At 39.6% G+C, this 25,554-nt stretch overlaps 1 long non-coding RNA gene across 1 annotated transcript; it reads left to right on the top strand.

Annotated features, from left to right (window-relative positions):
* The first annotated feature begins 100 nt into the window (after positions 1-100).
* On the top strand, positions 101-25,554 carry LOC115347713. Its single transcript, XR_003925591.2, has 3 exons — positions 101-208; positions 1,439-1,592; positions 25,493-25,554. It is a non-coding gene; the product is annotated as an uncharacterized LOC115347713 (long non-coding RNA).

Here is a 25,554-nt window from a genome sequence, read left to right as displayed (position 1 = left end):
GAGCGGCGGGTGGGGGGGCTGGCGGACGGACTACAACTCCCGCCAGGTCCGTCTACTTGGCTCCGCCCTTCTCGCACCGCCCGGCACTTCGGGTGTGCCCCCGCGCGCCACCTGAGGAGGGCGGCCGCGGCGGGCGGGAGTTGCGGCGGGGGCGGGCTCTGGCGAGGGGAAGCGTCCGTGAAAGGTTCTGCTGCTCCTCAGGGTAGAGGTGAGGAGTCAGCTGCAGGCACGTACCTCCCCGTCTTCACTGGGGGCCGGGTGAAGATTGGGTCTGCTCAGATTGTGGTGAACGTGGGGCTTTTGTTCCTCACCTTTGCGGTGGAAAGGCCTCCCCTGCCTTCGTGGCTCAATGTAATGGCGCCCTGTTACCAGGCAGGTGCAAGTCCTCCTCACACACAGCTCTCCTGCTTACCTTTTCCCGGAGAGGTGTTTTCCCAGGCACCCAAAAACGTGGTAGCATTGGTGCGGGAAGCGGCTGCACTACAATTTGAGGGGGTCTCGAAAGGCCTTGATGCTTGGGTCTACAGGTCTTCTGCCTATCCTGAGAAAATCAACGCTTGTCCTAGAAATGCTGGAGCAAGAGACTGTGATTTTGTTTGTGTCTTTCTTTTAGCTGTTGTTTAAAATGTCTTAGGCTCAGGTCCTCAGAGGGGTTGCATGTATTTTTCCTTGGGGTTCAGGCTGTTACAAAACCAGCTGCTATTTTATAGATGGCATTTTGCAAACCATGTGCGTCAGATGATACGGTACCATGCAGTTGAAATCTTGGATCTTAACTCCCATGTATGTAGAGCAGCAAGGTCCAGTCTCTGCAGGGCCTGGGGGTGTCAGCGCTGTACAAATACATGGTAATAAAGAGCACTGTCCGGGGCAGATGCAAACATCTTAAATGCTGTTTACACAGCTACATTGCACGGACAGTAGAATTAACAACCTTATGTCCTAAGCCACAGGCCTGTGGAGCTTAAATGGGAATGTATATTAAATGTTGCTTATGTCATCGTTGCTTTATGTCAGCTACTGCTAATAGAAGCTAATCAGTCACAAACATACAAGTAAGACTGATTTCTTCCAGCAGAGGACAGTGGTGCACATAAGCACTTGACAGTATCTTGCAACCTTTATAACCTCTTGTCTTCCTAAGCTCAAATATGAGATGCTGAGTGGTTCAGAATCATATGGAAGATAATTTATCCAACTAAGAAAATGTTTTATAATGGTTGTTCCATAGCACTGATTTTCTAATACATTTATATTTTAAATGAGTTAAATTAAGGGGAGGTTCTTTATGAGAAAAACCAGTTGAGAGAGACCTTCAGCAGATGCTGATCTACAGTTACTTGTACAACATAGCTTAATTAGTTTGTCTCATTCCTTTTCTTGGGGAATATTCCTCCTTTGTACATCAAAGTGTGACCAAGGCAAAATTCCTTTCCAGTAAAGAAGAACTGGCCACAGGCCGTCTTGGACATGTTGTGGAGAATGAAAGAACATCAGTGTGACCCTTTTCCTTCTCTCCTGTTGTGAACCTCTTCACATATGAGATAACCTAGTATAAATCCTGTATAGCAGTCTTTAAGCCAATGGAATAGGTAAGAGGTTTTGATAATTTGATATGAGAAAAACCCTATTGTCTTTTGGACTTAGTGGGGGCCTATGCAATGTATTGTGATGAAGAATGTGTTTCAGGCTGAAGCTTTAGTATATGATTGTTATTTCTGCAACAGATTTATTCCTTTAACAATTGTCCTCCATGAACTCTGAATTTAATTATTATTTGATACTTTGTAGGGATTGACAGATCATTTCAACCTAGCTATGAGGGTGGGTTCTGAATATAGCTCTAAAATGTTTTTACTGTTGTAAAAATGGTAAGTTTCAGATTATTTTACTTTCTTTTAAACCTGTTATCCTGATGTAACAGAAGATTTCATAAATAATCACTAAGAAGTTAAAACCTTATGAATGTTAAAATCATGTTACTTAAAGACTTACTATGCCTTGATTGCCCAGAATTCTGCCCTCTGTGCATATTATTTAAAAGGGAGTAGACAACACAGAGGAGTTGAAATCCACTTTCTGCATTCCAAACAATTCCCCGGAAACTTTTAGCTGTATGGGTGTTGTCTTACGTAGAGAGGAGGATTGGAAAGTGTCATTGATTGTGATTTAAATTGTCTCAATGCTATTTTAATTCCTTTCCCAGAAAAAATCCTATTAGAAAAACCTTTTTCTTTGCAGCCCTGTGCCAGTGACCAAGTAGGTAATAAATGAAAGCTGACACATCCATATACAGGAAGCTGATCAATCACAGACAAGCAGGGAATAATTGCCTTTCCCAGCAGCTTACTTTGAGGTAGGAAAAGCTACGTATTTGTTCCCTATATACACTGGGCAGCAGCTTCTACTTTGCAGTGTGTTTACAGATCATGCTGTGGCTTGGAATAGGAAAACGTCTCCAGCACTGCATAAAGATTTGTGCAATGATAGTTCAGTACTAACTATGTAGACTTCTGTCTTAGAGACAGGAATTTAACCAATGCCTGAGAGGAAATTGGAATTTTGTGGAGGACAAAAACCTAACAGCACATCATTTAAGCCATAAACATGCAGTCTGTCCCATTTATTTGAAAGAAGATCCCTTTGAATTTCAGTTTATAGGGTCTGAGCTCTAAATTCTGCTTTCTTGCAAGCCATATTTAGCACACATACTTAGTCCTTCTGTGGACTATGAGATCTCCTTTTGGTATAGCAGGGAATGGGGTATTCAGACTGGGGTGTTTTTTAGATACCTCACAGGCTGCCTGCAGTGTCTTATTTCAGCATGTGAAATAAGGAACAGGCAGGAACCTCTGTTAGATTTTGAAGTGGAAGGTGTGTCTTTTGGAAGAGTAGATCTGTAGTCTATCAAATAATCAGACATTGCCCTACAGGGAAGAATAATGAAGAGGATTGTTAAGTTTGGAGGCAAGCTATGGTAAGGGATGTTTTCAAACTTTTAGGCCCCTAAGATCACCTGTGTACCTTGAAAGCGTTTTTTTCTCTACAGGTATAAAGAGGGAAATTTTCTTCTTTTTCTGCAACTTTCAACTAATATGGGCAATGATTTTCAGCCTGGACTATTGATTCAATTCATCTATCTACCAGTAATGGGAGATGGCAAATACAAAAAAATGTACTTGATCTTGCAGATTGGAAAACGGTATTTCTCTTGACCACAGGAGACAGTATTTAGGGAGCTAATAGAGTTGCCTTGTATGATCTGCTGACCATGTGTACACGCATGCAGGCAGTGATATATTGGGTACTGTGAAGGGCCTCATGGTTTGAGGGGTCTTGTATCAAGGTGTGTTAATGTACAAAATGACATCAGTTTTTATTGACAGACAGGTAGTGCCATTTTCTTTCATGAAAGTGTTATGACTCATGAGTTGAAAATAAGGGCCAGACTTGGCTAGAAAAAACTACCGCAATAAACATGTATGCACAAGCAATTTCTATAAACAGTAATGGAAATATAAAGGTAACATATACATATACATAAGTATACATATACATATTACTGTAGAAGGTGAATTCACTATTCCTCAGAGGCTATGTTGTGGGAGACTACCTGTATCTTCAGTTCAGCCATGAGAAACTATCACTCTTCTGTATTGGTTTTCACAGGGCATGTCTTGCCCAGAAGTGCTGCAATGAGCAAGTGGCTGCACCTGTGATTTGAATCAGGTGTTGGCAATCTTGAAAACTAGCACTTTGGTACTAGTATGCTCCTTGAATTAGTTGGCAGCAAGGTGGTTACTGGGTTTATTGAAGTTGGGGAGCTTTATAGCTCATTCCCTGAAGGCAAAGGTAGTGTTTGTTTGAGGGAGTTCAGAACAACTAACCTTGTCTTATGGTGAGTTCTACTACTAATCCTATTGTTTAATAAATTAAACTATTGGGTTTTTTTCCAGTGTGAAGTTCAGCTATTATAGGCATAAGAAGTTTTCCTAGTATATCACTGCCATATTGGTGTTGTATCTTGACTAAGTTCTTAGAAAATTCATGTTATGAGCCTATGTTACCTTTGGTATGATTTCCAGTTGCCCAGGAATTAATTTGTTTTAGCTGGAAATCAGTATGATTTACTTACAGGGTGATCACTCCTTTCGGTTTGGACCTGTTATAATATACAATGTTTTCTAAATGCTTGAGTTATAATTTAGGAATCAGGTCTGGTTTGTATTTAGGTACAGTTCAGTCTATAAGGGCTATGCTTTGGTGGTGGTGGTTTTCTTTTATAGTATGTTTTTCAAGCAATGGGAACTACATTTGGAAACAGTAGAGACTAGGCTAAAATCTCTAGATCAGAGAAGAGTCCAAAAACTTACAGTATGAATCTCATGTGTGTACTGTCTGTGATGAAGCATGCAGAAGAAAGTGATTCATAATGTTTAGCTGATCTAGAATTTACTAATATATTCTCTCTAATTGTGTTGTCATCTGCAAGAAAGCCTTTAAAACGTCTTTCCAGCCTTTGGTTTTCACTTTTACTCCATATAATAAAGAACAAGGAAGGATAAAGAAAAAGCATGTAGAAGCGAGACTCATTTGTTCCTGTGTTTTGTTACTTTTTGCATTGCATTTTTCTGTATTCTGTTTCTTCTGTTTACAATTTTCAACTGAAATTTCAAAGAGCTGCATTATGTCTGAAGCCTGTTACTTCCTAAATTAAGAGCCATAACTCCTGTTGCAGGCTATCTATGACTTTATACATAAGTCAGGGATATAAGATTTCAGCAGCGTATGGTTTCACATAACCAGTACTCGAACAAGAACTTTCTCCTTTGACCCCAGGATAAGGGAAGGAACTAAATGCTATTGTATAAAGTACAAGACTAAATCCTAATCTTTTGTTTCTGAAGGTAGCCTGATGTAGGCTTGATGCTTGTCGAAGTATCTAATTTTAGACAAACTATACCTTCCAAACTGCACTTGAGGTTTAGATTGTCTGTTCTGGTATCCTTTTAAATTGTTTATGGCTTCAGTTTCATATACTTATTTATAAGATTCCAGCTGACAGACCCACCCCAGGAAAAAATAGACACAAAGATCTATGCTAAATTTGTTAAAGAAGAAAAATTTTAGTTGAACAGTCAAATCGGGAATACGCATCAAAATGTTTTCCCTGACTAAGAGATGGCATTAATAATCAAAACCTTCAATTATTATTGACTTCTCTGTCATGAATAAAGCAAAGGAATTGTTTGAAAGAGTTGTCAAGCAACATAATGCTTGGAGTCAGCCAGTTATAATAATGACATTAGTTTAGTCTAAAACTAGTTTTTTAATCAAAAACAATTTAAAGTTGATCTCAAGTGTTAAATCCTGTCAAGGTACTGCTTTTCAGGGGGGGATTTCTTTAAAATGTGAGATTACTTGTAGGCTGAAGCCAGTTTGAAGAGGTTATATTTTAAAGTAAAATTATATTCCAGCGCCTTATAACAGTGCTTCTGGGGGCTGCCTTTATTGTTTTTTAGCACTAAGGATTGTTTTTAATTGTCTGGAGCAATAGTGATGTGAACTAAAACTGTTGACCAGATGGAACTCTGTGATTAATTACTGCACTAAAAGCGCAGCAGAAATGTAAATGAAGGAAAAGAAGGAAAATACTGCAGATAAATGCTCAAAAGCTTTGAACAGGGTTCCAGATCCTGAAGTGAGACAGCCCTGTCTCATCTTTTTTCCTATGCAACAACACAGACTTTTGTTTTGTTTGTTTAGGATTGATTTATAAGGTTATTTATTTTCAGAACTGTTTCTATATTCCTTGCCTTCAAATGTATACACCTATATGTTGCGTTATGCGTCACACAAGGGGGCTTGAAGAACACAGGTTGAAACCCTTATCCTCCTGGATATAATGTCTTTACCCTGGGACATAATTTTTTCTTTTTTTTAACTTTTATAGTTGCACTGCTGTTCTCATCTTCCCACAGTGCCTGTGGCATTTGAAGCAAAATCTGTATGTTCTGCTTTTTTAATAAGTGGCAAGAATGTTTGTGGTGGTTGTTTTTTTTGTTTGTTTTTTTGGTTTCCCCCCCCCCCCCCCCCGTACTGTATTTTTTGCCATACCTATGTGTTTGGTTACTTTTCCTGTGAAATAAAAAATGTAAACATTGCTTCCTCCTGAGCATGAAAAGAGAATGACAGTGCCCTTGAAATTATTCATCTACCTCACAATTAAATAATACTCATTCCTGTATAAACACCAGATACTCACATACCAAAGTGATGAGTGAAATACAGAAGAAAGTAAGTACTGCTGTTTAGTAGATTAGATGGAGGGATGCTGTTTGTTGGTGTGGTGGGGTTTTTTTTGTTTGTTTTGGGTTGGTGTGTTTTTCTGCAGACTCAGAAAGGCTCATTGCTTTCGAATCCTCGTTAGGATTTCTCCATGGACCTGGTAAAGACAGTTAGTGTGTTATTCACAGGCATTAACTGAGAGCTTGTAAACAGAGCCGTATTGTGACAACCTGGAGAAGTGTGTGCCTTTGTGTACAAAAAGGGCAGAACACACAGAAGCAGCACAAACGTATTTCCTGTTTTGTTACTTGTGTATCTAGTGTCCTAATGGAAAGGACTGCTAACAAAGTTGAATCAAGTATTTCATCTTGTGTCATTTATTCTGTCCTTGGGCTTTCTGTGGCACCATCAGCTTATGCTGACTGGTGTGAACTGCTGCTCACCAGTAACAGCAGCCTATTTCACATAGGCTGCTGACTAACCAGGATCTTTTTTCATTTTGTTTTGAACTTGTGACCTGGTTGCTAATGGGATAACTTGGCCCCATTGAAGACTCTTTGGGTGGTGTTTTGTACATACTATATCACAGAGCTTCTGTTTTCTGATTTTTTGTTGTTGTTGTTGTTAAAAAATATAAATAATTGTGCAGTCTTGTGGACAACAGCTGTATTAAAGCCATATGCCAATGTATAAAATACATTGCTAGTAGAATACCTCTTTTACTATTATTTTAAAGGTAAGGAAAATAATTAAGTGCTGTTTTGGAAGGGGGGGTGTTGTTGGTTTTTTTGTTTGTGGTTTTCTTGGTTTTTTGGGTTTTTTTTTGTTTAAACATCATCTCAGATTTGCCCCTTAAACTTCCAGTTATGGAAGTGCAATCGTCTCTGTGGAAACTTTTATTAACCGATCAATCAGTAACTGCTTTGGGACTGAGTTACTTCAGTAACTGATTAGTAAATTGCAGTCTGAAGCCAGAATGTAAGAGGTGTTGTGTTCTTTGCACGTGTTGGGGCAATGGCTCATTAAGTTTTAATACATTGGATAATCTTTGATGTTTATATTTCCTCCTTACCTTGTCTAGTATCTCAGCATGTGCAAGGAATTCAGTACAAGCCAGCAGCAGCACAGTATACTTTGACTTTGTCGGAAGGCTGCTTCTACAGGCCTTGTTCAAACAAAACTCTCAGGGACTTAAGTAAGAGTTTGGGATTGATCCCAAAACTGCTGCTAAAGCAAACCAAAAGAGTTAGCATGTGTTAGATGATTGCAATAAAGCCCTTGCCTAAGGGACTTTAGAGACCAACCTTCCAGCTTTGTGACATGCCCTTCTCTTTCCTCTCCAAGGATTAGCAGTTATAGTATGGTAGCACAGCTTTCTATCTACTCTAGTAGTATTTTGTCTCTCCTGATGCTCACTGCAGTGGCCTAAGTAGTGGTAATGGTCTATGAATGCATTGCTGGCTTTTGTTCTAACAATACTTTTGATCTCTCTTCTCTTGTTTTGCTGCTACTGTGTAGATTAAGGTGATACATAAGTGATTGCATAGGAAGTCTTTTTTCATCAGGATAGTACCAGTATGAGGAGAAGTGATACTCTACCAAGTCACTAGACAATTCATATGTTTTTAATGAATGTACAGAAGAACCTTTCTGCTAGGCCAGACATGCAGTAGTGACTGTATTGGAAGGCTATGTGATGTACCTGGCCTCGACAGCATGCTTTGGATTACTGCTTCCTGTGTTACTGAGGTGGAAATTCAGTGAGACACTATTTTGAATAGGTATGCAGCTGCCTTATGCATGGATGAAGGAAATAGATCTGTGTATCAAGAGATTTTATTTTTCCAATTATGATCTGCTATCTCATGGTACTAGATAGGAACTGTCTAGTTCAGGGACCATTTTCTTACAGCTATACGAGTCATGCAAAACTTACTATTTCTTTTAGGTCCTGAGAGGGAGAGATTTAACTTCCTCTTGGAGTCTTCTTCCCCAAAGCATGTCTGTTGTTTTCTTACAATGTTCTGAAATGTGGAATTAAGCATTAATTAGAAAAAAACACCAGAAAAACCAAACGGACAGAAATTGAAACAGCTAGTACTACTGGCACTCTTTCAGTGACTGGAAAGCACAAAGGACAAGAGCAGTACAACAAGCTGTGCTCTGAAATATGCAGGTCTGGACATACTGTATTGTAAATGTGTGTATATAGTGTTTGGTAATGCCAAGTAGCTTATACCCTCAATGAAAAGGGGTGAACTACCTTCCATGGTAGTTCCTGTGTGAATTCTGATGTCTTCTAATTACACAGTCTTGCTTGTGGTCATGTTTACTTCAACTTTCCCAATCACTAAATGTCTCCCAGTCTCCAGCTGTTTCATTTTAAAATCCATTTTTATTGTTATACACAGAAAGCAAAGACATACATTTAGTCAGGATAATTTTACTGTAACTTAAGGAGGAGAAAGAATGAGGAACTTACACTGACTGTATTTTTCATGGAATCTGCTAACCTCTTCAGAACTGAACACAAAATGAATTTGTTGTCTCTCTGTACCAAAGAGTGCTTGAAAGATTTGCAAATGCATGGTAGTAGCATAGTAAATAAGCAGCACACTGTGGATATATCTTTCAAAGGCCAAGGAATAGCTTAAATGGTATTTTAAATTGTGGTTGATATAAAACATTTCCAGTTGGATCATGTATAGAGTAATTACTTTTGACAAGTTAATTTTGCAAGTGTCCAATTAAGCTATTCATTCATAGCTTATCTCTTCACAGTGTGGCTATATTCACTTAGATGTTCAGGCTTGAATTTCTATTACGCATTTACGTATGGATCCAAATCCATGTGATGTGAATTCATTGAAATACTTAGTGTTGAGAGTTTGAACCCCCCAATCCAGATCACAAGACTGGCTTAAATCAAGAGGGGTGTGAGGTTGTTTTCTCTTCTCTTTTTAAGTAGTAGTAAGTGTTTTGTTTCTTAATTACTTGGCTTTATTTTTTTAAAGTTGTTTCATATTCTCAGGTTTTCTTTAAACTCACTTTAACAATATCAAATCAAATTTAGGGGTGTGGTTTCTCATGAAGCCACCAGATTCCCAAAGCTGGGACTTTAAATGGAATACCAAATATCAAAATGTATCTTAGAATTAAAAGATACAGAGCTACCAAGTCTGTATAAATGTTATAAAGTAAACATGAAGAGAGTATGGAGTATCGAATCTTTTAGATCCCAGGATGGCAGTAGGTATTTTCGGTGGATAATGGTAGCTGTTGATAGAAGTGGAAATAAACCAAGTCAGGAGCATACTGTGATTATTCAAAAGGTTCAAGGGCATCTGTAACCTGCTTCAATCAGCCAGGTGTTTGGTTTTTAGGAATGAACTAATAATATGCATTAAAGATGGACTTTGGCCTCTAGAAGCTTTAAAAAAAAAAAAAACAACTTAAAAAATTAGTATCCAGTGCTTATCCTCTGAGTGAGCAGAGCAGGATTACGGAACTGCCACACGATTAATCAAGCTAGTGATTATACCAAACTGAAAACTCAAGGGACCAAACTTACTAGGCCCTAGGCAGGTAATTTACACGATTTGCCCTGGTATTAGTAAAGTGAATTCAATAAGATGTATGATAGCAGTGGTAGCTAGTGTTTCCTCTCTGTCATCTATCCTGTTTTTTCACTTGCACAGAAACATCTCTAGTGGTAATGGGACTGGGTCAGAGCATAGCCGAACCTTTATGGTTCTTTGCTGCTGACACAAAAGTTTGTAGGTCGCTGCTCTAAATCCCTCTGAGGAGAGAGAGAAGCATGTTCATCACAGACATGACAGAAAACTGACTAATGCTTTCAGACTTTTTTCCTCCTTTCCTTTCCTTGCAAGCCTACTGCCCCAACTTGAGAGAGACATTGAGTTAGCTGCTCTCCCCCCACCGCTTCCTTCCACTTAAATTCACATGGGCACTCATGCATAGACTCGGGTACCTACATGGCTCTTTCTAGTCAAGACTTAAGTACTTCTGACTTCTTTCAGTTCCTTTGTCTGTTTTGAAACTTAAGCTATAAATGGATCTGGACAGCAGGTTTCACACAGGGATCTAGATATCAGGCTGTATCATCCCACACACATATTTGGATTAATTTCCTCTCTATTCTGCAACTCTCACATTGACACTTGTTTGAACACAGCAAAAGCCTAGCTTTCCCTTGCATGGCTGGAAGTCACTAATATGAGGGGCAGGCTAGGCCAGAAGAGCATGTGCTGGGAAAGAAAATTGGAAGTTTTGAATGTGACTTGGATTTCTAGGATTGCCAGGTGTGCCCAGCAGATTTATCACCAAGTTTCATTAGTGCCACCCAACAATGCAGTCTGTGAGCAGCAGTGATTCTTTTTCCCAGACTCTGTGTAGCTTGACTTTCTCGGAAGCTCTGCACTCTGGAGAAGACCCTCCGCTATAACTTACCAAGTAGCTCAGGATGCCAAGAAACCCTATCTCCCCTAAGGCTTCTGAGTTTATGTTCATCCCCCACACTGCTATTTAAGTACCGTTGACCTAGGCTTCCTAAACATGGCTTGTCTAATGCTATTTATCTACGTACTTATTAAACCAAAAAAATCTGACCTTCAGTATTTGTCCACTGGGCTAATTCTCTGAGATTAATTTTGTAAGAGATGGCCAAAAATCACTTTATATATTGGCTTTCATATCCAACTGTGGAATTATCTAGAGGATAATAGTAATATAAATCTTCCACCCAGGTTTTACAGCATTGTTTCTACTTTTTTCAGCACAGTTACAGTAGGTCTGGGTTCAGGTTCACGTTGTTCCCTCTTGCATCATTGCTTGTATGTGAGAAAATAATTGCAAAAAGCGCAGTGTTTCAGGGTACACCTCTGTTGACCTCTGTTTTGGTGCAGATAATGTGATAACTGCTGACCAATAATACAAACACAAACCAGTTTTAGTATAATTATCCTTAGCTGAGGCAAGAAAGCTTCCCTAAACTCCATTCCAATGACAGCAAAGCAGCAAATGGAACTCCTGTGACCTGCATTTCAGTGACAAAAGCATTAATGATGCAAAAGAAATATATTGGGGGCGGGGGGGGGGGGCTTGTTTGAAAGAACATTAAACCTATGCAGATTTTCCAGGTAGAAAAGCATGTTCAGATAGTGCAGTCTTAAGCAGATTGTCCCAAAGTTGGTGTGAGAAAGCTGAAGAGGTGGTAAAGTTTTGGCTGAAGAAATAAAGCGTTATTAGTGTTCCACTGAGTGTTGGCAATGCAAGGCTTCAGAAAAACTGGTTAAGTACCATTGCATTAATGTGTAATTTAAAACCAACCCGATGCTCTTCTATGTTATAATGGAAGTCAAATTGCCTCTTAGCAGTCCTATATGTTCACAAAGTGCAGATGTGGCTGAATGTTTTCTTCGCGTAATCAGTGGCAGCAAACAGAATTGTGGTATGTTTGAAGCTTGGTTTTCATCAATGCTAGTTTAAATCAAACCCTGGTGTAATGAGGACAGTGTCATTACAGCCATATAAGATGAATGTAGTCTAGGCTGATCCAGTCCAGAAATTCTGTTCATTGGGTAGAGGATTTTATGAATGGGCTGCACTTGCTCTGCTGCCTAGTAGTAAACTGGTGAATGCAGTACCTGATGCCCTATGGTTTGGGCTGCATCCTGCTTGGGCTACTAACTTGCCACAGCAATTATTACTGATGTAATGCAGTAATTGTGTATAGCATGCTGGCAATGAGTGAGTTGTGTATTTGGTTTTGATGTCTAGTTTCAAAGACATTTTAACCTTCAGTTTCAGAATTTGTTCACATATTTCATAAATACATCATTAGTGAAATTTAGTGCTCTCATTGTACTTCCTATCTTATGTCACTGCACTAGTATTTAATTAATCTTCATTTCATTAGCTATATATTCATTAGTGTAGGCAAACACTTGGGGCTGGATTCATTGTCCATGTAATGGGTGGTACAATGAAATGCAGGAACAATTGCGCTCTAGGGTATTTAAGTGAGGGGGAGTCTAATTTACATATTGGGACAATTCAGGGCTAGCCAAACCATGGTTGACAACCCATTCAACTAGGTTGGAATGGAAATGGAGGGAAAATATAGTCAGCAGAGGAAATGGGGTTTATTGAAATGTATGTGTGTGTGTATATATATATATATGGGCCTTTAGGGAAGTCCCTTAGGAAAGCAGAAGTGAGTGGCCTACCTGTTCTTCCCTTCTTATGCAAGAGGGAAGTAAATGGCCTCTATTCAGATTGGGTCAGACTGTAATAGTCACCAAGTGAGCCTCTACTAGGGCGACAGAGACATTGTGACCTCTGCTACCAGGTCTTGGGGCAGGCAACTTTTACCATATATGCTGTTTTCTCCATCTGTATACCAGATGTAAACACCATCCCTCCTACAGCAGAGAATGAGGCATGTGTCTATGCTTTGGTGTATTGGCACAAGTCATGACAGAGTGTAGGTTTGTGCTAACGTGCTGGACTGTGAGAGGTGCTGGCTGAGATACAGTCATGGTTTTGCCATCCTGCCTAGGATTACAGTTGTGCTGCTTCTGAATTTGCTCCAGCAGTAGAACAAGCTATTCGCTTATTCTATGCCTTGGCATAGGCATGTAAAACTAATGGCACACTCATCCTTTTTAATTCAGTGAGATTGAGGTGTCAATTACTAATCCTTATGAATATGTCATTTGATTCTGTCCTTCACAAATGTAGACAAAGTTCCATATGCTGATAGTAGTGTTTGTGTTGAATTGTTACCTCAGTCCACAGTTAATCTCAAGGATGGAGGAAAAAATATTTTGGGTCAAACCCTTCAGTCTTTTCTAACCTCGGTAATTCCTTGACTGCACAAATAGTCCCATAAGATTTCATACTAATAGAGACTATTCACTCAACTGGGCATGTATCTTAATAATAAAAAAATTATAATGTAGCAAGATTTTGAGATAAAATGAGCATAAGTAGCATTCCAACCATAATATTGATTAATTCACCATGTTTGTCCTTTATAGTTGCATGAAACTTTGTAACGTTCATCCTACTGGAGCCTGTAGGCATCCTGTTGGTTGTCAGTTTTTACTGGAAGATAAATAACATAATGAAGCTAAGAGGTTAATCAATGCATTGGTGCAACAGCTATTTTTATCAAGAGAAAGACCCCCAGAGACTTCCTGCCAGTGTGCAGTGCTTCAAAGAATTTTATTATTTATTACTAAAATATTTGCCTCATCTGCCTCCATGCTTGTTAATGCTACTGTGCTACCCATTAATAACACTTTTCATTAACTCCCTCTTATCTACCACCTCCTCCTCCTGCAAATAAATACTAGAGTTGCTAAATCATGTGTAGGGGATAAAAAAAATCTTAAACACTTTGAGAAGGGATTCAGGTTATCTGTTTGGTGTGCTGTGATTTATTTGACAAATGAACACAGAGAGGGATAGGGCATGCAAATATTGCTGTGTTCTTGCTTTGTCACTTTTGAAATTTCTCTTTCTTAATTTCCTTTATTTCAGTTCCTAAACACAATTAGAATGTACATGTATGTGTCAGGTGCAAGATGATGTGTATGTCTTCCTAGAATTTACAAAGATTTTCAAATTTTTTGAAAGAGAGAAATGAAGCACAGTACACTGGATAAGTTGACAGCTTTGATGTATTGCTTCTCAGCCGCAGTAATGCGTAGCTTTGGTTTAGGAAGAATATTCTCAGGCCTTTACCAGCCCTCAAGAAGTCTTACAGTAGATTGTATTTCCTAAGTTATTGCTTTATTCTTAGACTACTCTTTTTTTTCCTCACAAATTCAGGTATTTTCTATAAGATTTTTATCCAATAGAATTTTTTTTCAGCTAGTACTAGGCATTGTTTTTGAGTCCTCAAACCTGGCAGTTCTGTTTGCAACAGCTTTCAGTGAGTGAATGAACACTTGCACTATCCCAGGTCAGAAAGTGGAGATGGGATAAAATGGGTGACAGTTACATGCTACAAAAAACTTTGAAAAGGAAGAGGGTATGCACAGAATCAGGAAATACTCTTGGATCACAAAAAGGTGTACATGTCTGGGCCTGTGCTCTGGTGGTGTTCTGACAGGTGTTTGTCTAACCTGTTCTCACAGACCACTGGCAGTAGATATTTCCTACCTCACAGGCAACTTTTATTTCAGTCCTTCGCTATCTTTACTAATGCAAAACTTTTCCTAATATTTACCACAAATCTCTTTTTTGCTGTGATTGACTACTACTTTGTGTCCTGTCCACAGTGGATGGGCAGAACAAATGAATCCCTTCCTCTTTGCAGCAGTCCTTTATAATCCAGTAAGACTCTTACTAATACGTTTCCATTTGATCTCTTAAAGCTAAATAGTCCTGTGTCTGTCTTTCCTCATATGTGATATTTTTTAGATCCCTGATCTCTCTTCTTCTGTGAACTCTCTCCATGTGGTCTATGTTTTTCCTGAAATGTCATACAGAGATGTGAATCCATAGCTTAGCTGGTGTGTTACTTGTGCTGAATAGAGTTACTTCACTTATTTTTCAGCTTATATTTATGCCTACAAATGGCACGTCTGCTTTTCTTATTGTATGGTACTAAAACAAAGAAACATAAAATTATTTAATTCATATTTGTGATCCAATGTAACCACCAGATTCTTCCAACAGAACTGATACCTAGCAAGCTGTTCTTCACTGTGTGCTTTGACCAGCTAATTATTCCTGTCTAAGTATATGAAATTGTGATATGAACACTTTCCAATTACTACTAGAAGTTATGTAGTTTTTCTTAATGGACTAATTGTTCTGCTTGAGAGAAGGCAGGTTCTACCTCTTTCCTGTAAGAGAAATGATTGCAATACAGAAATAATTTTTATGATGGTAATTGAAAAAATTAGATGGTGAGTCAGTCTTCTCTAGGGTATTTTTCTGGGATTTAATGCTGTGTAGTCCATTTGACTTCTCAATAGCATATTAAGATTTCTTTTTTGAGTAGCATGTTTTTTCTTTTTTCCGTACTCTGAAATGGTTGGAGGAGGAGACTTGTCTTGAAAAATCTGTCTTTGCAAAGTTACAATGGTCTTGCAGTCAGAGGTGATGATCACAAAATTTCCGCAGTATGGAGCAACCACAATATGGTTTGTCCTGTCAGATCCAAAATTGTCTGTTAGAATTTCAGAAGCCTATAGGATTTTAAGGATGCAATGGTCTTTTTAGCTAATATTTCTGCCATTTCATTTTCATAATGTTCCCTTATAGGACTGAAGTATGACTGTAGATTTGAATGTGAGAAAATTCATGTGTTTTAAAGAGTTGTTTTTAGAGAGAATCAGTCCTTTGTATGCGAAACAACAGAGATGGAAATGATTAGCGAAGAGGGCTCTAATGGACTGGATTTTGTGCAGGAAAGTAAGTTCTGCCCATCTGGCTGGGGTATTTGAACTGTATATGATAGGTAGATTGTAAGACCTCCTCTGCCCAAAGTTCTTCAGAAACCATCACAGTGCAACCTAGTAAGTATGGTTGACTAGATGGAAAGAATGCTACCTCCTCCCAGATCGTAGCATACATAGACTTTGTTCAGAGGATCAACTTTAGAAGGAGAAAGAAGAGCAGCAAGTCTTTAATCCCCTAAGCGGGGAATCATTAAAAACAACCAACCAACAACCAAAAAAAACCACTAAAGAGGAAAGACTGAAGTGGTGCCAGTTGTCAAAGGAGTCTGGGAACTGTCCAAAACTTAAAATGCTTTCTCCTTTCTCAGTAACTTGGGTATTTCTGTCAGCATCCTTGCTCACTAAAAAGCTGTTATTTTGAGACCTTCATAGGGACTAAGGTGTGTGACATCTTGACTTTCACGGTCCAGCTGATCCCTAGATCAGAGATGGTGATGCAGGATCATGAGACTATTATGTGGGTTATTAATATTCACTTTTACTATTATTATTGTGATCCTGTGGATTTTGTGAAAAAGAACTACAGCTGTTGTAAAGTTCGGTGACTGATTTGTATGTATTGTTGCATAATTGCATCAATGAAGATTGAGGTGAGATGCAATAAATTGCCCTAGTGAAGCTTTTTAAAGCACCATCTGTGGTCTGATACTTCTGGGTCTTTAGAAGTGGTATTGTTCAGAAATCTGTTGTGTGGCATACAGGTGGCTCAATCTGTATTTGCCTGCTAATCAGCAGTAGCCTGTGTTGGTGGGGGATACCTCCACAATGAAAGACAATGGTACTTATCGTTGTTTTTTGAACACAAGCACTCCCTGCAGGCTATAACATAGTGTTTTATTTTGATTGTCAATTTCCCACAAGACCGAGTTTCTTGAAAAGGGCGAACAATAAACCAAATGCTCGTTATTGGGCTTCATGTATTTGAACACAACACAGCAATCTGATATAATTGATTCAATTCCACTAAGTAGCATATGATGATGATGTTATTTTAGGTGCACTGTACAGGGAAAACAGTAGGAAGAAAAACGTTCTAGTGTCGTGTCCTTATCTAGTGACCTTCAAAGCTGACCAATCTGTGTTACTGAATCTAAACCCAAAAACCCAATAATAGAACAAACAAAAAGAACACACCGCTCCACCAAACACAGCAAAACAAACCAACCAACCAACCCAACCCTCAATCCCCTGAAGACATTAGTCAAAGTTGATGTCAAGGAATCCATATTTAATTTGTATACCTTTCACCCCTCAGCTTCTTCTGTTAGCTTTTATTCCTTTATTGGGCCAAAGTCAGCATAAATCATATTGCCTATTCTGTGCCAGTTTTACAAGCAGAACCTTATAGGGTGGTAGCAGAGTAGTGGGAGAAGTAAGTTCCTATTCCAGGGAATTTGAGAGGTGTTAGCATTTGACCAGTTATCTTTAAAGGGGACAATTTAAAATCAGTTTTGCAATCAGTGGTTGGCCTTGGTGATATTTCTCACTACCACAGCAAGTAGTATATGTTATGCTATCAGCTAAACATTCCAGCACCTTATCTTAGCAGGTGCCTCCCCAGGAAGCCTACCACTAGGAAGGCAGAGAATACCTCACAGGGAAAGCAAACTTAAAATGTTAATTTTACTGCTTTGTTGTGCAGTGGCAGTGCTTATTTGTCAGTCAAGCTGGCATCCCATTGTACTTGAGTCCATGTAAAATAATGCATTGAAGTGCCAGGCTGAAAAGTGTAGTTAAAAGGGGCACAGTGTGACCAGAGCAGAACTTGCAAGTAGTGTGTATTACAGTATGGCACGTGACCGTATTATCCCTGGTAATCCCAGATCTCAGTATTTGCAATTTTGGCATTTGCCATGGCTTTCATTTAGAAGACCCATACTTTCTTCTATTGATATCTCACCCATCACTGCTGGGCACTTACTAGTCTTTAGTATCAACAACATAAATGTATTGCTATCATATGTTAATGAGATGGAATTTTATAGTATTAAACAAAATAGGAGTATTGATGTGAGCTTTGAAAAGGTTTCTTCCAGTTTGGCTAGGTTTTCTTATTTACGAGGAAAAAATTTCTTAAAAAAAAAAAAAAAAAAAAAAAGCTCCTGTAGTATTTGCCCAGAGCCTATCACTGACCTATTGAAAACAGTACTTTGAAGATGCTTCATTAACACTAGTTAGAATTCATGTTGCATAGTGCTGGTCGGTTAGAACTTGATTACTGAAGTAGTCTTCCCCCTTTGGCCCCCCTGCCCCCCCCCCCCCCCCCCATATATGCCTTAAGATAGTGAATGAGATAAATGTATGACGGGTCCAGATAGGACAGTAAATTCTGAGACCTATAAAAGGAAGGATTTTAGTAGAAGGTATTTGTTCACCTGTATAATTTGAACCCTGTTGTACTATATGCAGTCCCTTTCCTTCAGCCACAAAAGCTAACTCCATATCACTCTTATTTGGAAAATATTGCAGATTCCACTGCTTTCTGCCCTCAAGTAACATTTTGACTTGTTTATGCTAAAGCTTGATTCATAGTTTCTGAAATTAGTATGCTGCTAAAAAGGATGGATGAGATTGAAGTCTGTAACAAAAACTAGTGGAAAAGATTAGGGATTTGCAAAAGCAGGGACATGTCTTACAGAAATCTTTACTGCAGATGACCTTACTTCATTGCAGAATAGAAACCACAGAAAATAGCATTAAATCCTACAATGACAAGCAGTAAGTGCTGAAGATTCCGTATGGTATAATAATTTATCTTTAATCTTAAGAAGTGTTTTAGCTTATTTTAAGTGTTTTTGCAATGCTTCATTTCATGTCTTTTGCTATAGTTTTGAGCCAAAACCCTTTAAAGTCAATGAGAAGATAATATTTCACCTTTACATCAATTGGTTTTGGATCCAATACTATGACTCATGAAGCTCTGTGGAGTTCTTATTATTGCACTTGACTGATAATACAATGGCCATTCAAGTAGCTAGAAATTTAAACAGATTTTGAAAAACTGAACTCTTCTCAGCTTGCACACAATAGAAAACAAATTTGGATTTTTTTTAATATTTTGCCTTTCTTTATAAAGATGTTCTTTGGATATGATTTGTACCATTGTAGTTAATGCAAATGTAGTATCAGGCAACACTTAAATTTCAGTGCCTGTCTGTATTATTTTATGTGAAGATTAAATCCTTAGTTCACTTGTACATGCTTGTTTTTGATCGTAGCCTTTTTAGCAGTCTATAACTCAAGTAAAATAAAAAGAAGTGGAGGAAGGAGAAGCAGAAGACTTGCAAATACTCAAATGTAAAAGGCCTCACACCAGACTGATACTGTCATGTGTAGGAAAGGCTATATTTTGTGAATAGGTTCTTTCTTAGACACCTTCATAGTGCTTGGTTCCTGTGACTCAGAGTTCTGACATCCCACACATTCATGAGAAAGAAAGAAATTATTTTATTGCAGGAATGTCACTCACCATCAGATCAAGCTTCAGGACACTAACAACCTGTTTTTATACGCAAAGGGCGTATGAATGAAATCTAGGCTGTGGCAACATTCCTACTAACTTCAGCAAGAATTTGTTGTTCTTGTCTTCTGCAGCAGGACGTGTTACTTTCCTGGATTGCTGTTTTGTTTGTTCATGTTTTCTCTTGTACTATCAGTGGTGATGAATGCTGGTGAGATAATATGTGCCACCAGTCTGCTGTCTGGGGTTTTTTTTGGTTTGGTTTGTCTTTTTTTTTTTTTTTTTTTTGCCACTTATTAGTAGACAGTCTAGTAGATGGGATCTCAGGCTTATGTTCTTCAGCCAATCCTTTTACTTCTAGGTTAGCGTTTCAAGCTCACATCAGCTGTGATAAAGCACTAATATGATCTTGTTCTTCAGTAGCCAATGTGAAACACGTTACTGATTGCCGTGATGTTTATACATTGGGTCACTGACCATCACTGCAGCTGGCACATGGAGTAGGCCTGAAAAGAATGGAAAGTGGAAGCTCCTCGACCTTCTTACTTTTATTGGAGAGCTGATGTGAACTGCCTTCATGCGGTGTTTTGTCTGCGCCCTAACTCTATGCATAAATTCAGCTTTCACATTTTTTAATCTATCCCCCTCAAGGTCAGGGCAAATTACACTGGAACTACTGGTTTTGGAATGCAAAAGGTTTGTGCTTTGTAAGGTTTTTAGTGCTGGGATCTTCTGTGTACTTGTATCTACTTTAGAAACCCACAAAGCTTGAGGAGAACAGAAATCCCCCCACGTATGATACGATCCAACAACTGCAGTGTGATTATATCCATTGCATGTAATGTGTGCCTGTTCATACATGCTGCACACTCTGCATGTGTTTACAGTCCTGCCTGTTCCCCTTCTAAGCCACTGTATAAAGCTTGCACAAAGCCATTCCTTGGTGCTTTGAAGAATAAAGTAAATGCAGCTTGCTTGCTTGAATGAGAAGGTTGTATTTCAACCTTACTTAGGACTCTTTGCTACGCAGTGTAATGGTTTAATTTGACCATACCCTCAGAAATAAGAAGAGGAGGTGTTTTGGAGAGGTAGATATTAAGATGAGTTTACAGTAGTGATCACAAAACCATTTCTAAACTACACCACACCAGCTGCTCAGAAGAATGAAATTTCTTGTTCTGAAAGCTGTATTAATTTGAGGGAAAGCTTTGAACTTTATTTCTTTGTTCCTTTGTTTGACATAGAAAAGGAACCTGTTGTTCCAAAAGTTGGTTTGTTTTACTAGGAGGAGAGTTGGGTGAGAGAGATGCTGAAGTTTCTGCCTGGTTTAGAATTTCATGACGGTATGTAAGCAGTTATATCTCTCCTGAGCTGTCAGTAGCTCAGTCTTCTACTTTGATTAGACCCGTGACTAAAAAAATTACCATAATCCACTGACAGGCATGAAGAAAGCCATAATAAGACGGATAACAATGTGTCAGTTAAGAGGCTATTATATTTTACTGCCTTACTACAGCAGACTAAAAATCCATTCAAACTTACCATTGATATAACTAAAGCCTTTTAAAAATCTGCCGCCTGCCCTAGTCTTAATAACACTTATTATGCCGATGGGAGAAAGAACTAAAATATGCACCTGTTTACATGAGCATTTAGATGTCGACAGTTTTACTGCATGCATACAGAGTAGGTACAAATAGAGGGCCTTGGGTTTTTCCTTCTGTAAGCAGGAAACTTAGAGATCTGGGCTAGAAGGGAAGCACGGAACGAAGAGTATGGCTTTGAAACATTATGCAATGACAGCTCAGGCCTGCAAAGCCTTTTTTGTGGCAACCTCACAGGAGACTAGATATCTAGAAAGGGAGGTAGGCTCTCTATTTCAATCTCTACTCCTTTTTCCTGTCATCCCCTAAACAAAAAAGTTTTCAGGGTAAGTCAGTACAGGGTTTTGGAGGCCTTATGCAGATGGAGGTGTTACTGTACTTTTTTTTTTTTTTTTTTTTTAATTTCTTGGTATTGCAGTTGGAGATATTTTATCTGGCTGTTAGATTCAACAGGCCAAAGTTCAGTGTTAACAAAAAGGTTGGTGGCATTAGCTGTCTGCGCTTTGAGTGCAAGGCGGGTTGACCAGGAAACGTGTTGATCCTCTGGCATAAATTAAGCAACTCTAGGACGCAAATTTGTAATGTGCTTTTCCTGATGTCCAGTTGGAACTGGACAAAGCTGCAGACTGTGGTCAAGACAGCTTGTTATATCATCTGCTACTGCCAAGAGAATGTGGCTCCATTAGCATTATATTCCTTCTAGCAACCCTTACCCTCTTCATTGAACAACAGAACATCAGCTCCCTCAATTGCTCCTTACAAATAATGTTCTTTAGGCTGTGACCATCTTGGTGACCCTCCTCTGCATGTTCTCAAATTCTCTGTATCCACCTGGAACTGGACACAGATTCCTGATTCTTTACCAGCACACTGTTAAGTGGGATAATAACTCCCCTTGATTTGCTGGCCATGCTTCTGATACAGTCAAGTACTTGGTTTGCCTTGGTCATTATGAGTGAATGTTTGTAGCTCATGTTCAGCTTGGCATCTGCTGTATCTCACAGATTCTTTTCAACAGGGCTGAAACTTATCCAGCTGCTTCCCAGCATATATAGGTGCATGGGTTTATTCCACCCCAAGTGCAAAACTTTGCACTATTCTGGATTCTCACTGTTATTGCTTGACTGTTACTGAACAATATGGACCCCGGTATCAATCCCTGGTGTATGTTTCTTACTTTTGACTGCCAACCATTAAGCACTCTGGACCCAGCAGTACTCTTTGAGCCCAGCAGTCCAGCCTATTTTCAGCCTACCTAACAGTTTGTTCTTCCAGCCCATACTTCTTCAGCTTCCAAAAAACCTTACTAAAATCTAGATAGATTATATCCACCACTCTCTCCTTCTCCAGCTTGCCAGTCTATAGGTTGGCTAAGTATGCCTTACTGTTAATAATTCAGTGCTGACTTTTCCTGATTACCTTCTTGTTTTGTGTATTTGGAAACGTATTCAAAATTTCCAGGGCTTCAGGTGAGATTGTTCTTTGGGTTCTCCTCCTTGCTTTTATTAAGAACAAGCATAACACGCTGCTTTTTTTTTTTTTTTTTTAATCAGTAACCTGATCACCATGATTTTTCATAAATTATTATAATGATGTTACTATCAGATTGGCTGACACTTTCAGCCCCTTCAGGGCTCCAGGCTCTGTCTGGTCCTGTGGACTTGAAAAAATCTCATGCCTGTGAGTAGTCATAACCTGTCACTCTTCCACTGTTGGCTACACCTCTCCTTCCAAGACTATTCTGCCACATGCAAAGATCTGGGAGCAAAGTTAGCCTGCGAAGATGAAGGGGGGGGGGAAGATATTGCGTCTTCAGCAGCTTCTGTATTGTCTGTTGCTAGGTTCTATAGGGTTTGTGATGCAAAGCGCACAAAATTGCCTGAGATCTTAATTACCTGACAACTGATGCACTCAGTAGTTTAGGAACTTCTAAAGAAGAATGCATTTTTTTCATTATTTCTATAGCTTGTATTTCTCTCCTTTCTCTTCATCTGTGTAATGAATTTCATCACTCATTTAGAAAAATTGAAAACAGTTGGTCAAAAAGACTGAACCTGTCTGCAAGTTGGTAAAACCTTTAAGTTATGTTGCTAGTCTCTAGCATAAAAGACAATTTTTTCAGGAGGGTTTAACACAGTTTTTCAACAAGGTCTGGGAAAGGAGTGGACTTTGTGACACATTTCTGGTGAGCAAGTTAGAAGTAGAGGAGTGCTTGTCAGGGTTCATATGGATCAAAAGATCTTAAGATACTTCTGGCATTTCCATTCAACCCTGCTGTTTTGAAGAATATTTGAGAGAAGTGATGATGGATGGTAGTAAATGTAATAGTGAGGTCCTTTAGGGTAAGCATAGATTTACTTCTTTTGACTAGAGGAATTAATCCACCAGAAACTGTCTTAGCCCACAGAGGTTGTAGATGCCCTGTCCCTGGAAACATTCAAGGTCAGGCTGGATGGGGCTTTGAGCAACATGATCTAGTTGAAGATGTCCCTGCTTATTGCAGAGGGGTTGGACTAGATGACTGTTGTGGTTTAAGTCCAGCTGGCAACAAAGCACCATGAGGCTGCTTGCTCACTCCTCCCCCGCGGGTGGGATGATGATGAGAAAATATAAAGAAAAGCTCATGGGTTGAGACAAGGACAGGGAGGGATCACTCACCACTTATGGTCATGGGCAAAAGACAGACTGAACTTGGGGGGAAAAACCAAAATCAATTTAATTTACTACCAATCAAATCAAAACAAGGATAATGCAAATTAAAACCAAATCTTAAAACACCTTCCCCCCACCCCTCCCTTCTTTCCAGGCCTAACTTTAGTCCCGATTTTTCTCTACCTCCTCCCCCTCCAGCAGCGCAGGGGGGACAGGGAATGGGGGTTGCGGTCAGTTCATCAGACATTGTCTCTGCCACTCCTTCCTCCTCAGGGGCCTGACTCCTCACGCTCTTCCCCTGCTCCAGTGTGGGGTCCCTCCCATGGGAGACAGTTCTCCATGAACTTCCCCGGCATGGGTCCTTCCCACAGGCTGCAGTCCTTCACAAACTGCTCCAACATGGGTCCCTTCTGTGGGCTGCAGTCCTTCAGTCACAGACTGCTCCAGCGTGGGCTTTCCCATGGAGTCATGGCCTTCTCCAGGGTCATCCACCTGCTCAAGCGTGGGGTCCTCCCTGGGCTGCAGGTGGGCATCTGCTCCCCTGCTCACCTCCACGGGCTGGCGGGGGGACAGCCTGCCGTCTCACCACGGGCTGCAGGGGCATCCCCTCCTCTGGCGCACCTCCTCCCCTCCTTCTTCACTGACCTTGCTGTCTGCAGAGGGGTTTCTCTCACATTCCACTCCCCTCACTGCTGCAGGTTCCCCTTCTTATATCTGTTCTCCCAGAGGCGCTACCACTGTTGCTGATTGGGTCAGCCCTGGCCAGAGGTGGGTCCGACTTGTTGCTGGGGTAGCTTCTAGCAGCTTCTCACAGGAGCTACCCCTGTAGCCCCCCTCCCCTGCTACCAAAACCCTGCCGCACAAACCCAGAATGATGACCTTTAAAGGTCTCTTCCAAGAGAAACCATTCTGTGATTCTATAAAGCCCATGTAAGAGATCTAGGATGTAGGAAACTGGCAAGTGACACTTAACTCTTTTTCCTTTGTATGTGTTGTGTTTTTTGTGGTTTGTTTTTTTTTTTTTTTTTTTTTTTTACTAATCTAGTTAGAAAACAGTTTTAATATTGACAAGCAGAGTGCATTATCTATAGTCTTTAGTTTAGTTTGGTGAGGCTTTTGCACTTTCCCTGCAGTGGTTACTAGATTCCCTTCTCAGTCAAGAGTTAGCAGTCTGTTAGTTGAGGTTCTACTTTCTCTTTGTTTTTTAATGCACATGCATACGTGTATGCAGACTAACAGTGAGGCTCACACAGACAAAGAAATAATAAGGATCAACAACTGGCATTCCCTTTGCTAAGTGTGTTGTCATGGCTTTTATGTAGTCGTAGAATGCGCTGAATTCTTTTCTTGTACCTCCTGAATCTTCATCCTGTCCTTTCAAAACCATCTTAATTCATATCCATAATCTCCAAAAGCTTCACTCTTTTTGGTCCTCTGTCTTTCAGAATCTCATCTTTTGAAGATCTGATTTCTGCATAAAAGTGCATATACCTTCTGGATGCTGACAAGATACAGAAGTATTCTACAGCTTCCCTGATGAAACTAAAATCTTGGCGTGTCTCTTATCTGGGCCTGTCTGTGCACCTGCTGAAGCTCAATATAGCTGAAACAGAAGCCTTAGTCTTCCCTTCCAGCCATCCTCATACTTTTCTCTTGTATCCCTTAATTATGCCAGCAACCTTTCTCCTAGCCTTGGCAATGCAGTTTTGACCCACTTGTGTCAATGATAATTGCTGCTCTAAAGAGAATTTCCTTAGCTCTCAGTATGACCTCTGTCACTTCTTTCCTTGACTTCATCAACTAGCTCCATCTAACCTGTCACATTAAATGCAAGATGTTTGTCTTTTGTTTTCAAGGCTCTTTATTCTCTCCCACCTATCACATCTCCTGCATTATTATAACATTTCTTTCTGCCTTCAGTTGCCAATCACCATAATCCACTTAAAAAACTCTTAACACTTTTTTTTATGCTATGATTTATTTCATGGCAGGTGCAGAGCTGCAAACTATCCTCCTTCAAAGCCCTTCTAAAAAGTTTATTTGTGGTGCCTAC

The sequence above is a fragment of the Aquila chrysaetos genome, chromosome 1, assembly GCF_900496995.4.
Source record: "Aquila chrysaetos chrysaetos chromosome 1, bAquChr1.4, whole genome shotgun sequence".
NCBI classification, from domain to species: Eukaryota; Metazoa; Chordata; class Aves; order Accipitriformes; family Accipitridae; genus Aquila; species Aquila chrysaetos.
This window is presented reverse-complemented; position numbering and strand designations above follow the sequence as displayed.